Raw genomic sequence first — 18,677 nt, 5'->3', positions numbered from 1 at the left:
CAATAAGTGGGGGGAGACCACAAAAAGTGTAGAGGTTCATTTCTGCTAAGGATCCATGAGCGGAAGTCTTCACTGCTTTGCAACTTGTGTGGTCATTTACACTTGTGCAAAATAGGTGCAAAATTCTACCAGATCAGGATAGTGGTCTTGTACACCCATTAGGCATAGGTGAAAATGAAAACAAAAATTACAGGCTAGGGAAGAATCAGGCATAAAGGCAGATTGGAATCATAGAATAGAATATCAGGGCTGGAAGGGACCTCAGGAGGTCATCTAGTCCAGCCCCCTGCTCAAAGCAGGGCCAATCCCCAATTTTTGCCATAGATCCCTAAACGGCCCCATCAAGGATTGAACTCACAACCCTGGGTTTAATAAGCCACTGCTCAAACCACCCAGCTATCTCTCCCACCTGTTTAACTGAAATTCACCAAACCCTTTGTGATCAAGAAATTTGACTAAAAATGCTATAATAGCAGGGTTTCTGATCTATCCCGGTTCTAATCTAGTCAAAAATACCCTAGCAAAAAAGGTTTTCTCATACTTTTCCAGCAAAGCAAGAAGCAGAGATCCAAACACAACAATGAAAGCAAATTAAAAAAAACAAAAACCCTAAACATCAGGTTTGGGTTTTAGTAATGGGTAAAGATTTGAGTTCCTTCTTATTTTATCTAAGCTATTTTATCTATTTCTCCTTACATATAGATCAGTAACTACAAAGTATCTTTATTGTATCCAGTCTGAATATTCATTGGACTGTTAAATCTTTATATATATAAATAATCGTATATATGCAATCTATACAGTAATAAAATGGTCACAGTCCAATATATGTGTTTGTCCATTGCATATTAGTAAATATTAGGCAGAATATAAGTGATCTCAGCTAAAGAAACCCCATAATTTTAGACACCTGAGAAATTCCAATGGCTTGCAATGCAGGACATGAAATAACATGCAACTTATGCTGTCATTATGGCTTGCCTGAGAGGTTTAGATAAAGGGAAAAAAGTGCCAAAAGCAAAGTAGCACTATAGAGGCACAGATAAAAAGTGTTTTCAGTCTGGGTTTTTGTTGGGGCTTTTTTTACAGGTTTTTTTCCCCTGTTGAATTTTTTTTCCATCTGAGTCATCTTCACACTGAATTCTCAGGTTTGGTGGATCTTTGCACAGTTTATCACCAAGATGTATTCCCAGCTGCCCAGTCTGACTTTGATGCACAAATGTACAATCAGTATACAAACAACAACTAGCTCTGTTTTCAGGGAGTAGAAACTGAGTGGTGTGATTCATTATTGTTAAAAACACCCCTTTCTGTCTGGAGTTGGGTGCATCTGGGAATATGGAAGAATCCTGAAAAGCAGCCACTAAACATCCTCAGCCCAAAAGAGACCTCACTTAACTCCCTTTTCACAGATCAATGTGTGAGGATCCGATGGCATAACGTGTGGGCTCTGAGAAGCATGAGTTTTCAGCTTCATTTTTATTTTTAAAGGAATTATTATACACAAAGTATTTCCACTGAGGTGCTCACTATTATACCAAGGGAATGCTGGGCATTATGAAATAGGGACAGCATTTGTCTATGGCACAGAAGTTTTTCATAGACAAAGATTCCAGGGCCAGAAGAGACCACTGTGATCATTTTGTCTAACCTCCTGTATGACACAGGCCATAGGACTTCCCCCAAATAATTCCTTTTGAACTAATTTAAGCCCTTCTCTAAGAAAAATTCAAAAACCATCTCAAGTCTTATTCAGAGAATGGTAGTGCTATTGTTTCTGGGTAGCCAGCTGAAGAAGAAGCAGAGAGGATCTTCTGTTAGGTAGGATCTAGGCAGAGACTAACAATGCCTCTAGTCCTGCTACAGATCACAACTGGTTCCAGGGCAGTCAGAAACATTTCTGTTCACGTAATGGAGACTGTTTCAGGAGGAATAGGGAAACAAAGAAGAGAAGACTAGAGGATGAATGAAAAGAAAGAGAAGACTGTATGGGAGACTTAAAGAGAGAGGGGAGAGAAAGGCAGAAAGTAAAAAGGAAGATGGAAAATGTGGGAAAAGACCAATGAAGGAGCAAACAAGATAGGTGTGTGTACTCCTCTATACTAGTGATCTTGGAGGGTTCCAAACTCAGTGGCACTGGGTCCATGTGAGTGGACTGGGAGAAGAAGCCTGGACCATGCTCTTCCTTCCATAGGTACACTATGGCTGGGTCTCTGCGAGTCAGGAGGACATAGCCTAATGGCCATGTGCTATGGAATCCTGCTGCTGGAGCCCATAGGAATCTCTCTGTATAAAGTAATGCTGATCCCAGTGGAATGGGATTGCCAGGGTCACTCTCTTCCTCTTGGCCCCACCGTATTAGCAAGCTACACAAGATACACTACAGAGGGCCAGATCCTTAGCTTGTGCGAATCGGCATAGCTCCATTAAAAGTCATGAAGACTATTCAACTCATTGTTAGAAAATTTTCTTCTGACATTCAGCTTAAATTTCCCATTGCTTATATTCATCCTGGATCATAATCTTGGGCATCCCCCAGGCAACGTTTGCTTTTTTTGTTGTTTTTATGAATAGATCCAAGAATTCCCCCTTGATCAGTACCATTTCCTATCTGTTTACCTTCAGCAGAAAATATCTTTTACCAATAACTGCTTTTCACAGCTGACCAAACTTGCACTGCCAGCAGGCCACTGCCATCTCACCAGCTGCAAAGATGTGATTTTTAGGGGGCCAGAATGCTGCTTGGTTCAATATCCTCAGTTTGCTCATCCAAAGGATCACACATACATCTGTGGATTTAAATTGGTGAGAATCCGTATCTCAAGGAATGCACAAGCAGAAAAATTAACTGACTGTTTGGTATATCTCTGTAGGGATGGGGAGACAGATAACTCCTGAAGAAAAGTGATCAGGATTGCAGGACAGAGCAAATTTCATTAGGATATATTTCATACTTTAGCATTAGTCTCTTTATTTCATTGGGAAATGTGCTGGGTGACAGCAATATTGGGTCAGGTAGGGTCAAAAAGTTTGGGGATCTAGCAACCTGGGAAACTCTTTCCCACCAGAGCAGTTGAGATCAGTTAAAGCTCTCAAGCAGAAAGTCTCCTGGATAAAATTATAGGAGGTTGCTGGCAGAGTATTTCCCATGTATGACCCTTTGCCTAGGTCTGAGAGAGCCCAAGTTGGTTGGCTTTCAGGACCTGCTTCAAGGCCTGTCTAGTCACCCAGGTGAAATAGAGTGTTAAGGGCAAGTTTCATTCTATTCAATTTTTAAATGACTGATCAAGAGAGGAGGAGCTTGTTATGTGTGAATATGTTTGATCATTGTTTTCTAGTATGCATGCACCTGGAGCAGGGATTTTCAACCTTTGGTCCGTGGACCCCTAGGGATCTGCAGACTATATCTAAGATTTCCAAAGTGATCTGCACCTCTATTTGAAATTTTTAGGGGTCTGCAAACAGGAAAAGTTTGAAAACCACTTACCTAGAGCAATGGATGAACCTCTAAGTTTGCGTGATTGCAAGGAATCACACTAAATTTAGGAGAAGCAAATTTTGGCATGCCAAAATATTCAGTTTTGTGCATTTAGAGTTCCTGTTTTGTGTGTGTAGACACCTTTTGAACATGTAGATCTGACCTTTGGGGCACACTGATCTTGATCATCCAAAACTACATGGCCAAAGACTGTGGAAAAACAATTTTTCATATGAATTTTAGACCTGAGATGCTGTTATCTGAAATCTTGGCATTTAACTAAAACCAAATTATTTGACCTGGTGTCGCTTTCTAGCACTCAGAGTGTGCTCCCTACTTCACAAGAAGACATACAATGACATAACAATTGCCTCAAATGGGTTACGACAGTCACTTGTGTTTTTAGGTTATAAAAATGATGCCACAGCCAATTCAGCTGAGTTAGACACATTGATGGATCAATATTTGTAATAGTTGGAAGCTACTACATGGATGATAGCTGTTATGTTTGCACCATTGACAAGTGGCAGAAATCTAATCCCATTCCTGACTAGGCAGCATCCCTGAGTTTAAAGATCAGAGCTAAAGCGAAAGGTTTAGATCACATTAAAGTCACATTTATGGATCACATTAAAGCCTTCATTCTTTTCAACAGATAGACAGTGCTAAAAGTTTGCCTATTCCTAGAGAATGCACTTAGCATTGAATGCTATACTTAAAAATTGTCATCTCTTCTAACGTATCATTAAAAATTCTAGAGTATTAGTTCAAAGCATAATCCAAACACTAAAGAAGAATCTGTTTCTCCCATAGTAAAATTCAATGAGGGTCCCAGCTGCTTACATTTAATTTATTTATTTAGGCCCTAATTCAGCAAAGTATTTAAATAAAATGACTTTAAGTATATCAATAATCCTATCTCTGCTAAGCAGAGTACTTGAATATGTGCTGAGTTTACAGTTCAACATGTGCTTAAGTGATTTGCTGAATCAAGGTCTAAGGAATAAGTGTGCCAGTCACAAGGCAACTAATAAAAACCAAATACACAACTTTAAGGATATAATGTGAAGAGAGGTTCAGAGAAGGTGACAAGAATGATCATGGGCATGGAAAAACTTTCATATAAAGAGAGATTGAAAAGATTGGGATTGTTAACCTTAGAAAGGAGACAAATAAGAGGGGACATAATAAAAAGTCTGTGAAATAATGAAACACCTAGAGAAGGAATATCAGACATGTCTATTCTCCCTGTCTCGTAACACAAGAACAAGAGGACATTCAGTGACATTTAAAGGTGGCAAATTCTAAACCATGAATAGGAAATACTTTTTCACACAACATGTAATTAACCTGAGGACCTCATTGCCACAGGAAGTCATTCAGGCCAAGAATTTAACAGGATTCAGAAAGGGATTAGATATTTATATGGCTTTCCGGAATATCCAGTTATAAGTAATGACAACAACAAAATTGTGGATGAGATATTAAATCTCATCCTTCAGGTCTTAAACCAATTTCTAACTACTAGAGATCAGGATGAGATCTAATGAGAGGGACAGACACTGAACTAGATAGACCTTGGGTCTAATCTGGTCTAGCTATTCCTATGTTCCTGTGATAAACCTTTCAAATTGGGGGGGTCTAAATATTGAGACCTAGAACCCTATTTAGGCACCTAAAAAAAGCATTTGAATTTCAAAGGTGATGAGCACCCTGAGATTCCAATGAAACCAATGAGAGCTCTGTGGGACTCAGCACTGCTAAAAGTCAAGTCTCTTAGGTGCCCAAATAAGGAGTTAGGTGCCTAACTTTAGAAACCCAAGTTTGAAAAGTTTGGCCTAATTTTCTAAAGTAAGACCAATGGGCCAAATACAATATACAGCCAAACCACACCAGAACACACACTCCAGTAGCATGAATCTGCATCTTTCTATGAGTACAGTCCCTTTAAAGTCCCTCCACACTGATGCAGAAAGTACTTTTTATCACCCTTCTCTGAGCATGACAGCCAGAGAACTGTGACTGAGACTGAGAGAACAGTGCTAAGTAGTTAGCTGGAGGAAGAAAAGGGGCAGATGAGAAATCCAATGAAGGGACACAAATATAGACCAACTGAAATAAATGGGATTTGCAAGAAACCAAAAGATGGCTAGGAAGTGAGTCCTCTGGCAAGGATTCCATAGCTGAGAGGACACACTTATGGATGCAGACAGCTGAGAGAAACTCAAATCCGAGCATAGACTCTACAGTGGAAACAACAAAGGCATTACAGCTCCAATAGAACAGTGGACATATGATTCATTTAAACTGGAGTCCTGTTTGATCACCATGCTCTTCTGACATAGTGTTGTTCCCTGTGACATCCTCCTTTCTTTATGGAGGAGGGCACACATGATCTGAATGTCTGACAGGTAACCATGTATGAGAGACCATGACAACTAAAAACCCCAATAGACAAGGTGTGGAAAAGGGACTGCTGTGTGTCAAATCCCAACTCTCAGATGCGTGAGCTGCTTGAACAGTGCTCGAGCTGCAGAAATCTAAACTCTGAAGAATAAACCCTTCAACTTTCTCTCAGAAAAGCTCTGAGTGTTAGTGCAGTTTGCCCAGGAGACTCCATATGGAAAGAAAGCCTAAAAGCCACCAGTATCTGGAGATTTTAGCTATCTCAATCCAAGAGAGCGCACAGACAGGGAAGTAGAGATGATTTATTTGTGAAGAAAACACAAACAGCATATTTAAAAGGACATTCCCAACCCTGCACAAGAAAAAAACCAAGTAACCTTTACCAAGTCTGATATGGAGTCACCTTCATAATATTAACTTGTCTTTTCTCTTTGCAATATAGGCTCTCTTTTTATTTTAGAAAGGATGTTTTACATTGTACTTAAATGTATATAAATATTACATTTTAATTGTTGTACAGCACCCTGAATTCCTCTGGCACGTACAGCAGGGTGGTAGAGCTTAAAAAGTAAAATTATTCGTATAGTACTGTTCTCTACCCAAGGCATATGGAGTGAATTAAAATTAAAAATTAAATTCTAAAAATAACATGTGCAACAACATAAATAGTGTTGCCTACTCACGTGATTTTATCTCAAGTCTCACGGCAATGGATGTTTTTCTTAAAGCCCCAGCTCCTGCAGTCCTCTGATTAGGTGAGAATGTCAAATTTTGTTTAAAAAATAGTAAGTTTCTAGCCCTCATGGTTGTTAAAAAAAAGCTTTAAACGGTGACCCAAGTATATCGTAAAGGCTCGGAAACCAGAAAGCCAATCACATGAGCCCAAAAGTTAAGATTTTTGTTTAAATCCCAGTATTTTTAAGCCCCTGTCATGATTTTTGAGGCTTAACCCATGATATTTGAATGCTTGGGGTTTGAAATACTGTAAATACACAATAAAAATCAACATAGAAAGTGATATTATTTAGTAGTCAGAGGGGCTGATTTGGGATCAAGACTCCTGCGTGCCATTAATTGTTCCTCCACTGAATCCCTGTTAGATGTTGAGCAAAACACTTAACTCAAGGTCACCGTGCCACTGTATTCAGGAAAGAACTTAATTACCCACTTAAGTCCCATTGACTTTAAATAGTAGTCTTCCCAATGACTTCAATGGACTTTGGATCAAACTTTCTTTGCAGAGACATGAGCTGAGAACAAAGTGAACAGCCAGCAAACAGTTATCTGAAATGTATCAACATGACTTGACAGTGTTCCTTTAAATGTATCGCTTTGGAAGATTTCTCCATTGACTAACTAAGATCTTGGATCACAGCTCCAGGATTATTGCAGTATCACACTGCAATTACTACAATAATTACTGTTGCAATTACCCACAAAGAAAGGAGACAACCTAATTTATTCTCCCCAACCCTTCGAAATCAGTGGGCCACATGGGCTTCTCAGAATCAAAGGGTTTGCTCTGGTTCAACAGCATGTTGTTCAGCCGATTTTATCACATTGAAACAGCTATAGCTGGAGGCCTTTCTTTCTAATTGCTCATACAAGTAAAGAGCAGAGACTAATTTTGTATTTTGCTGTTACCTTCAATAAAATGTGCATTTAACGTGTCAGAAAGACCCATCTCTTTATGCCAACCCACAGCACTAAGCAATCAGAACACTTCAGTACAGTATGTTTCTGTTTTATTTTTCCCGCAGCAATTCAGCTCCCAGAATAAAAGAGAAAAGACTCAGTTCCCTGGAATTAGTAACTTACAGCATTCCAAATCACTCTGTTTAACAAAAAGGCTCTGTTTACAGGCATAGAAATGATGCCCTGGGTCTGGGCTTAAGGGCTATTAGAAATGGACTCTAAACAACGGCTATTTGGACAAATCCATACATTGCCTGTGAAATGACTAAAATGATTTTAAAATTATACTTTGATACTTGAAATTAATTGTTCTCTTCTAGCCTTCTTTTCCAGGACGATAAGGTTGGGATATTCAAAAGGGCTAAGAGAGTAAGACCCAGACAATTGATGCGATTTGGACTTCTAAGTACCTAAATCCTTTTTGAAAATGAGATTTAAGCTACTAACCCAGTTAGGCATGATAACACTGAGAGCAGCTGTGCATAAATACCTTTACAAATCTGGGCCTTGGTGCCCAACTCTCCTAGAATTTTAATTGGCTTAGGGTGCCCAACTCCCTTAGACTCCTCTGGAAAATCTCACCGTAAAAACCAGGATGTGTGAACTTTGGCATTTACTATGTTCTTTCACTCAGCTTAAAGAGAGGAAATAGGAACCTGTTATGACTCAAATCCTGAGGCATTTATTCAGGAAAAACTCCTCTTGGCCTGATCAAAATCTAAATTAAGGACCTCAAGACCTGGGCCTTTGTGAATAAATTGAAATGAAAACAACGGCAGATGAACAAACGAGATAGGGCTCAAACTCTCAAATGCTTTTCAAAGAACAGGATTGTCTTCATTTCTAAATAAGTGTGCTTTTTCATATAATTTATTGTCTTTCTGGGCTTCTGTAGCTGTTGAAAGGATTTTCACATGCAAAAGAACAAATCTCCAATAACATACTACATTGAAGTTCAATCACCTTTCATCCCAAATGCCCTTTAAGCCTCTCCTTCACAGGAGAGAGAGAGATAGCTACTGCTTAGGTTAAATCAAAATCACGCCACAGGACTGGTAGACTTATTATTTTATGCTGTATGAAAGTCTCCCAGAACTATGAGATTTTTCATAACCCCCCAGAGCTGGCCTAACTCCACTCATATGGAAGTCCATGGTAAAATTCCCATTGACTTCAGTGGGAACAGAGTTAGGCTAATGATGAGCTCATTTTCTAAGGATGTTTCATTTTGAAATTTAGTAGATTTAACTAAAAAAAAAATGAGTTTTTGATAACCCCACCTTGTTATGTCTTTTATCACACGTGTTTGAAGGGAGTGCGATGGGAGGGTTATACTTCACAATTCAGACACATTTCAGATACAGATCCTGAACGTAATGTAATGAACTTGATTAATTCCAAGCAAATATAATTACAACGTGTTTATAGGCAGAAAGCCATTTGGATGAAAGGAATATTTTCCAATCCTATCAAGAACAAGTCTTAACAGACTAGTACAGGTTAAATACAAAATATGATTTATGAATTAGATTGTAGTTTTATCCATGAGCAGAGCATTAATTTAAGTCAATGATGAATAGCAAGAGGACAAAAATTAAATAAACATGCATTGCCTTCAAGTGCAAAAACCAGCCCTACAGCACTTTCATCAGTTTGTTTTAACAATGTTATGCAAGTCATGCATATATCCTACAAAGAAAGGCATATCTTTTAAATTAAATGAATTGCTCTTTTGAAACCAGGAGAATTAGGATGTTGTTTCTATATGTGAGAATTACCTGACTTTTGGAGAAGTTATTTTGTGAGTTTTAGCCTTACCTCTGATAGCTTAATAAACAGACTGCCTGCTTAAGGCATTCCTCCATGAAATCAGAAACAGCACAGAAGTCCATCCAACACCCTAAGTGAAAATCTCTGTTAAGTCATTCCCATGTTTAAAGCAGCACTTTACATCTCGGCATTCAAAGAAAGCAATGGGATTTATAGGCTTTAAAGTTAGTGACTACAAAACCTGATGAACGTACTTTTCAGCAGTTGGCAACATGGAACAAAAGAACAACTACACTCCAATTGGTTTCAGGAATCCAGCTTGAACTTTGACAGAATTTCAGAACTGAAAGTGGTGGGGAGGAAACTGGGGCTCTCAAAGCATCATCTGATCAGGAGGGGTTATTTCAACACAGCTTGCTTTGCCAAATGTGCTTCAATAAGCAATATAGCTACGCATTTAAATGTCATGCCATTTTCTTGAAACAAAAGATTAAAAATGTGTTTCAGAGAATGAAAATCCCTGCTCTATTTCCATTGATGACTATTGATATAGTTTTCAGTAATTCAGGGGGGCTCACAAAAATTCAGTACATTTCAGGTTTGTTATAGCAACAGTAATAATCAAGGCTCATAATCTACTTGGTGCTCTTAGCATTTTTACCTGTTCAAATCCTATATAAATATAGACATAGAATCATAGAACTGGAAGGGACCTCGAGAGGTCATCTAGTCCAGTCCCTTGCACTCTTGGCAAGACTAGACCATTCTAGATACATAATTAATTACCAGACATTATGTATTAATCATTTCTAAACAATGCTTCATTCAGTTATTTAGATACACTAGTGAGGGCTACATGAGTATTTAGATTATATATTACCGTCATTATGAAACAATTATGAAAAACAATTTGATATATTTTTAATTAAGTTTTTGGTGTTTCCACATGCGGTACAATGTAACAGAACATGATTCTACCTGTGTTTGATGGGAGAGGAACTAGTTTGGCCCAAGGGGATAATACTAGCAGTAATGGGATGAAACTGTGCAACGGAAAACTTAGGTGTGGAGTATCAGGTAACATTTCCTAGTAGCGAAACTATGGAATTTAGTTACTGAAAAAAAAATCCCTGGTAGCAAAATCCACAAAACAGAATGGAAAATCCAAGGAAAACAAGGGAAAATTAGCATAAAACAGAATCAAATCCCAGAGATGTTATGGGAAAGTAAGGCCTAGTGCAAAGCCCAATGAAGTCAATGGAAATTACAAACAAATGGAAGAGTTGATCTAGGCCACCACTTGCCAACACAGGACTGTTTCATGCAACATAGTTTGCATTGCTTTGTCCAGTACAGTTTGAAGTGATCCATGCAATGTCACTTGTCTTGGGAGACTAGCCCAGTCTATACAGTGGTTTATCTGAGCATACTCAGCCACTGGTGGTGGCATAGCAGTGTGGACTAACAACAGCTATTAACTGATAGACATTTACATGTCTCAGGAATAAATTATGCCCTAAATTAGGTATGTGCTTATAGAAGACTCCTAAACTGTTACGTGGTTTGGGTCTTGGCTACTTTAGAAACTGCTACTTTCTTTGTCCTTTATCCTGACAGATAAGATGAGCTAAGGGGCTCAAGGTAACATCCCCAAATATAAATATTTGGAACTGAAGACAGGATGTTTTAGAGATGAATTCTCAGTTCTAGAATTCATTTCTCCCTTGGTTCAACAGAAATACCACTGAACTTCTGCATATACAAATAGTAACACCAAGAAATGTCCTGTACTAAACCTCTATCACAAACCTTCCCTTCCTTCCTCCTCCAATCCCACTTTCAGCAGCTCCATAGGTTTCTCTCTGATTCTTGATACATCTGAAATGGCTCCTTAAGACCTTCCCTGCCCCACCAGCTGTGCCCCACATGCTTTCAATGGGATGTTGTGTAGAAAACTCAACATGTTAAAATATGTGGAGTTTCTCAGTCCTGCTAGTTAGAACATGATCTGGCCTTCATTCAAAGTGAAAAGGCAAGTATTTGTCTGGCAAGGGGACACAAACCATTTACAATTTTTTAAAAAATTCACTTGAATGTTGGTACTTACTACTACCTCTCACAGAGCCTGATTCTCCTCTGACTTAATCAGATTTTATGCTACTGTAACTCCATCGCTTTCAATGAACTTACTCCTAGTTTACACCTGTATGAGTAAGAAGAGAATCAGGGTCAAGCTAAAAGAATTTACCGCTGCAAGGACTTGATGGGCCAGATCGGCATAAAGCTCCACCAGTAAACATCAGCTGGGGATCTGGTCCAATATTTTGTTCAGGGTCATCTCGTCTGATTTAACATTCCAAGCTGTAGACCTCGTAGATTTAGATGTTCCCTAGATCTCTGTGATATTGGGATTGACATCTGAGCTCTTGCATCAGCAAGAGAGTGAAAGGAAGTGAAATATGGAGTTCTGGATATTGCAGATTAATTTCCAGAGATTAAGAAAGATCCACTGAGCAAACTGTAAGGAAAATGTTGCCAGTTAGCTTCCTTAATAACATATTAGCATTTTTGCCCAAAGGCTTACTGAAAAGAGACTTAAAAGAAGAGTTAAGACTTAAAATAAATACACCAAAATGGCTAGAGAAATACACCAGTATGATTTAAATTAGCCTCTCATGTGGACTACCTACTGGCCATGCTCTGGTTCTCAGAGCTTCTGAGCACCCACAGCTCCCTGTCACCTCTATAGGATCTGAAAATCAAGCCAATGGGGCCCAGTCCAGCATGCCTTATTCTCAGTGGGGATGTCTTGTATGAATAAAGGATTGAGAGGAAGCATGGTCCAGTGGTAAGCACTCTAACTCAAAAATTGTTGCTGCCAACATGGGGGACATTTTTATTAGATCTTGTCTTAACAGATAAAGAGGAACTGATCACACAACTAAAAATAAATGGTAGTTTAGGTACAAGTGATCATGACTTGATTATATTTATAATGTGCAAGAAGAATAAAGTCCAGTCCAGTCATATACATATATATATATATATATATCAGTATTAATGCACCAAGTATACACACACACACACACACACACACACTTGGTGCATTAATACGGCTAATTTCACAAAGCTGAAAACAATTATTAGTCAAATCAGCTAGAAGGAAGAATTTAATCCGAAAATTTTGAATGATAATTGGGAACTATTTCAGAACACTTTACTAGATGGCCAAAAAGCCACAATTGAGGAAGAAGGCTATGCAGATTTAAAAAATGATCTGGTTAAGACAACTATAAAAAAATTTTAAATAATATATAACAAATGGAAGAAAGGGGAAGTTGAGAATAAGGAATAAAAATCAGAAGTTAGGAAATATAAAAAATTCATAAGGAAAGCAAAGACACCAGGAGAAATCAATGGCCAGCAGAGTTAAGGACAATAAGAAGGAGTTTTTGAAATATATTAGAAACAAAAAGAATCCTGACCAATGCTATTGGTCCATTAATAGATGGAAATGGTAGAATTATCAATAATCATGCAGAAAAGGCAGAAGTGTTCAGTGCATATTTCTGTTCTGTATTTGAGGGAAAACAGGTGATATAGACTTATCACATGGTAATGATAACACTCTTTCCATTCCATAGTACCTCTGGAGGATGTTAAACAGAGTCTACTGAAGTTAGACATATTTAAATCAACAGGTCCAGAGAACTTGCATCCAAGAGTTTTAAAACAGCTGGCTGAGGAGCTCACTGAACTATAAATGTTGATTTTTCAGAAAGCCTTGGAGCACTGAAGAAGATCCAGAAGACTGGAAGAAAGCTAATGTTCTTTCATTTGTAAAATGGGTAAATGGGATGACCCAGGCAATTATAGGTTTGTCAGCCTGACATCAATCCTGGGTCAGATAATAGAGCAGCTGATACAGGACTTCATTAATAAAATAATTAATGTAGAAAAATATAATTAATGCAAACCATACAAATGGTTTTATGGAAAATAGATCCTGTCAAATTAATTTGATATATTTGTTTGGTGAGATTTATAAATTTGGTTGATAGAGGTGTTGATAAAGAGGCTGATGTAATATACTTACACTTATGTAAGACATTTGACTTGGTACTACATGACATTATGACAAAAAAACTATAATGATATAAAATTAACACAGCATACATTAACTGCGTTAAAAACTGGCCAACTGGTAGATCTCAAAATGAAACTGTAAATGGAAAATCATCACTGAGCATGAGTGTTTCAGAGGCATCCTGCAAGGATCAGTTCTTGGCCCTATGCTATTTAACATTTTTGTCAAGACCTGGAAGAAAACATAAAATCGTCACTGATAAAGTTTGCAGATGATACAAATATTGCAGGAGTAGTAAATAATGAAGAAGACAGGTCACTGATTCAGAACAATCTGGATCACTTAGCAAACTGGGTGTAAGCAAACAATATGTGTTTTTATATAGCTAAATTAAATGTACATCTAGGAACAAAGAATGTAGGCAAAACAATACTACAGGACTCTATCTTGGAAAGCAGTGACCCTAAAAAAGATTTAGGGGTCATGGTGAATAGTCAGCTGACCATGAGCTTCAAGTGGCATGATGCTGTGGCTAAAAGAGCCAATGTGATCCTGGGAGATCAAATAGGAGTTGAGAGGTTATTTTATCTCTATATTCGCCACTGGTGCAACTGCTGCTAAAATATTAATCCAGTTCTAGTGCCCACAGTTCAAGAAGGATGTTGATAAATTGGAGAGGGTTCAAAGAAGAGCCATAAGAATGATTAAATGATTAGAAAACCTGCCTGATATTGATAGTCAAAGAGCTTGATTTATTTAGGTTAACAAAGAGAAGGTTTAGAGAGTGACTTGATCACAGTCTGTAAGTACCTACTTGGGGAATAAATATTTAATAATGGGCTCTTCAACCTAGCAGAGAATGATTTAACATGATCCAATGGCTGGAAGTTGAAGCTGTACAAATTCAGCCTATAATAAGGTGTACATTTTTAACAGTCAGGGTAATTAATCAATGGAAGATCACTGATCATTTTTAAATCAAGATTGGATGCTTTTCTAAAAGACACGTGTGATGGGTTCCTCTCAGGATGCCACCTAGAACTGGGGTACCACTGAGCCCTCTGACCTACCAGCCTGGGATCCCTCTCTCACTGTGCTGCCATGACAAGCTGCAGACCCAATCCCAATCCTATGCTCACAGCAGCATTCACACAGGTAGGGACACACCCAGCTGCAGTTACATGCAGGCTCTCTGACTAGCCACTGCACGAACCAACAGTAGAAAGGCTAAAGCCAAGGTAACTCTCAGCTCCCAAAGTATGCACGCCCTCTGGAGCATAAACCCAAAATTATACTGTTTGGCGCTGCACAGAGAACCATACAGCGTAAGCTCGTAGAGTTCACCCCCAGCCCTCAATGGGGAAAGGAATATGCAACAGCCTCTCTGAGCTAAGATTCCTACGTGCTTCACTCCAAACTCAGTGGTTTAGATTAAACCATAAAATAAATTGATTAACTACAAAAAATAAATGTTAAGTGATTACAAGTGACAGCAAACAGATCAAAGCAGATTACCTAGTAAATAAAAATGCAAACTAAGTCTAAGATACTAGAAAGATAGGATGTGAATTAGCAAATTCTCACCTTGGCTGATGTTACAAGCAGACTGCAGATTCTTAAGGAGGAAGCTGCACTTGTTTTACAACTTGGAATCTTTCATACACAGGCTAGAAATCTCTTTAGCCTGGGTCCAGCACTTTCCCCAGTTCAGTCTTTGTTCCCCAGGTATTTCCAGGAATCTTCTTGTGTGGGGAGTGAAGAATTAAAGAAGATGTCACTCCCTGCCTTATATAGCTTTAGCATATGGAGGGAACCCTTTGTTTCAAAACTTGGTTCCCAGACTGGTTTGTGGAAAAATACTGACATCCCAAGATGGAGTCCAGAGACATGTGGTCCGGTCCCATGCCCTTGCAGAGTCATAGCAGTCATTACTTACAGGCTGTCTGGAGCATTCTCAGGAAAGCTCACCACGTGGGAGATAAGCTTCTCCTAAGGCCTATTGTTTTCCCTAATGGCTCATTACCCCTCATTACCCTCATCCTGGCCCCACCCCAAAGTCTGCACCCCCAGCCCAGATCCTGACCGCCTCTATCATCCCAACCCCCTGCCCCAGCCCAGAGCCCCCTCCCACACACTGAACTGGCCCCTCCTTGCAGCCCTCACCCCTGCACCGCAACCCTCTTCCCCAGCCCTGAGCCCTTCCCACACTCCAAGCCTCTCATCCCCAGCTCCATTGGATCATGGGCATCAACAATTTTCTTCAACTGCGTCCCCAGAAAAAAAGTTTGAAAACCACTGGTCTAGTGGGTGTCACCCAGATATAACTACATTTGAAATACAATTACAGAGTCAATATTCATAACTTCAAATACAAAAATGATACATGCAAACAAATAGGATAATCATATTCAGCAAATCATAACTTTTTCAATGACACCTCACATGATTTATCTTGCACAAAATGCATCATAATTATGCCATAATCTTATCATAATAACATTACTATGACAAATATGGGGTGCAGTGTCACAACACGCTCCAGGAATTATTTTGGGAGAGTGCCCGTGTTATACATGAGATCAGACTAGACTATCACAGTGGTCCCTCTGGCCTTGGAATCTACAGTTCCTAGAACTTGAGATACCTGAATTCAGGTCTCTGCTCTCCCACAGGCTTCCTGTGTGACATTGGGCAAGTCATTTTGTCTCTCTCAGTGTCTTAGTTGTCCAGCTGTAACATGGAGATAATAGCACCTCCCTACCTTACAGCAGTGTTGTGAGGATAAATACATTGAAGATTATGATGCACTCAAATAGTCATATAAGTACTTTACAACCTAGGGTCTGGTCCTAAAGTGGGATTGTCTTTCATTTCTCTTTTCATGGGGCTCACACAAACATTTCTCCTTTTTTTGTACCTAGCATGCAGAAATTAGTTCTTGTGAATTCTTCAGTCCTTCGATCTTCATTAGAGGATATTTATTGGCTAGTTCCCAACCATACTAGATGATTGTTGATGATTCCTGGAGGATAGCCAGGCTGTGTCAAATCAAGGGGGCCCACTTTGCATTTTTGGCTCATATCTGATTTTGTTTTCAGCTATGGTGGATAACGTTTTCAAGTACATGATTCATCTGTGCTCTGCATCAAGCTTACAAATCTTTACTTACAAAAGCCATTCCCTAATCCTATGTTCTATGCCAAGTAACTCCAAAAAAGCAAAATTATCAGTCAGACACTTGCATGCAGCTCTAGTGCAAGTTAGTTACTGAGGGTGATCTCCCTTTATTATACCTATGCTGTCAACTGAGGGGGGTTTTATTTAAGTGCTATGGCAACTGCACCCTATTTATACCAATGAACATCAACATATCAAAATAGTAACATCAAAACAAAATCCACAGTGATCAGTTTACACATTAAAATAAATGTTTCTTTAACTTACATTTGATTATCAGCTATAAACATTGGAGACGTGTTTAATGGCTTTGAAAATGATAGATGATATGGACCTTAGCTGTGATCATTCAAACAGACAATACTGAGTAGGCTGGTTGACTAGAGTAGAGGGCTGCAGTTCAAGCAATCAGGCATCCAGAGTTCTACACACTGCACATTGCACACTGTGTCAAAGTCAATTAATAGGGATAGGAACTGGTGAGGAAAGGAGGGGTTTTATTTGGTATCTTGTGTCATTTCCAAAGCAATGGGCATAAAAGTCATCAAGGAGCTACCATGCTCTAGCCTTGGCAGATGAGGAGTGGCCCCCACCTGGAACACAACCAGTGTGCTTCCACTGGATGACTGCAGGATTTCAGGAGTGTGTGTGAAGGCTGTGTACCCCTATGTACTCTGGAGCTAAGGGGTGAAATTCTGGCCCTGTTGAAGTCAATGGCAAAACTTCCCAGATCTCAGATTTCACCCCAGATCTTTAGGAACTTCCTGAGCAGCTGAGCACAGTAGGGCAGGGCTATTGGATCCACTAGCTATTAAAAGAGCAAGAACACAAGGCCTGTGGAAACTGGGCGTAGAATGAATCTGCTACTGCTGCTGCTTTGTGACACCCACCCATGGCTCAACATAGTTATTCAGGCTGGATGTTGCAAAGAGAATTTGTCCTTAGGCGAGGTTTGTTTACTAGTGAAGTAAAACTGGACCTTTAATAATTACGTTTTCTCATCCTTACCTTCCTGGATTATTACTAGATTTGGGTCCAGTCCAAGTATCCCTTTTTGCAGGTACCCCAGACTTAAGGAAAGGTCAAAGACTTTGCTCCCTATCTCTAATTACTACACTGTGCTATAATCAATAAGTTAAGGCCTATTAAAAAATGGAGCTGGGCCATTGCTTTAAAGTCATTGCATTTTTAATGCCAACAGCCACTTACCATTTGTTTCTGTCGTTCATTTAAGCCACTTTTAAATGAATCTCTCTTCCTGGTAGCTAGATTATTAGGAAAGGGTTGCAGCAAAGGGGAAGTTCCAGTCTCCAGCACCGCAAAACAAGGATTCTTACAAAAATGTTCAAATGCATTCTCCCTAAAAGGGGCACCTAATTAATCACTGCAGCCGAAAGTACACCATAAGCTGGCCATTATCAAAGAAAATCCCTGCAGCACATATATGGTTATTTATTTGTACAGTAAGTACTCTAATGTGGTAGCACTTACCCAGCAGACACTGGCATTCATTCCCACTCTCATTTCTGCAAGACAAACCCACACACTAGAGCCAAACAAATATTATTTAAACATATTTTTAACTCTCATTTTTGTTATTTATTATAGCAGAGGATGCCTCAAAGACATTCTTAAGAGGCTGAATCTTCTGGCATGCATGTAAAATGAAGGAGCAAAATCTAGAAAAATCAGAGTTAACAAACCTGTTAAAAGATTTAGATACTCGCTGCACAGGCAGGCCCAGTGCAGAACTTTGAAAGGAGCCCATTAATACTAGATAGGACATGAACAGGCTGCAAAATGTAACGAGTGAATGTATGCTGCTGGAACTCATATAAAAGAGAAATATTGGGAATCGGGGGGGTTGGGGGACACCAGGGCTCAAAGAGCAGAATCAGAATAAAGCAACTTATGTTAGGGCAAAGGATGACAAGGAAGCAAATCCAAACTATGAGACATATGAAGTTTTCAGGTGTATTTATGCAGAACTTTTTTCAGAGAACTGTGTTCTGGACACATAAGAAATTGAAGGGTTTCTCCAGGAAAGATAAATACACAAATATC

At 39.1% G+C, this 18,677-nt stretch overlaps 1 long non-coding RNA gene across 1 annotated transcript; it reads left to right on the top strand.

The window, feature by feature from the left end:
- Positions 1 to 243: 243 nt before the first annotated feature.
- LOC122456098 lies at positions 244 to 15,971 on the top strand. Its single transcript, XR_006274762.1, has 4 exons — positions 244 to 411; positions 2,403 to 2,405; positions 6,168 to 6,175; positions 15,961 to 15,971. It is a non-coding gene; the product is annotated as an uncharacterized LOC122456098 (long non-coding RNA).
- Positions 15,972 to 18,677: the final 2,706 nt, after the last annotated feature.

Source organism: Dermochelys coriacea, chromosome 10, assembly GCF_009764565.3.
Source record: "Dermochelys coriacea isolate rDerCor1 chromosome 10, rDerCor1.pri.v4, whole genome shotgun sequence".
Classification (NCBI taxonomy): domain Eukaryota; kingdom Metazoa; phylum Chordata; order Testudines; family Dermochelyidae; genus Dermochelys; species Dermochelys coriacea.
The sequence above is the reverse complement of the archived record's forward strand: the minus strand, read 5'-3'. Positions and strand labels throughout refer to the sequence as shown.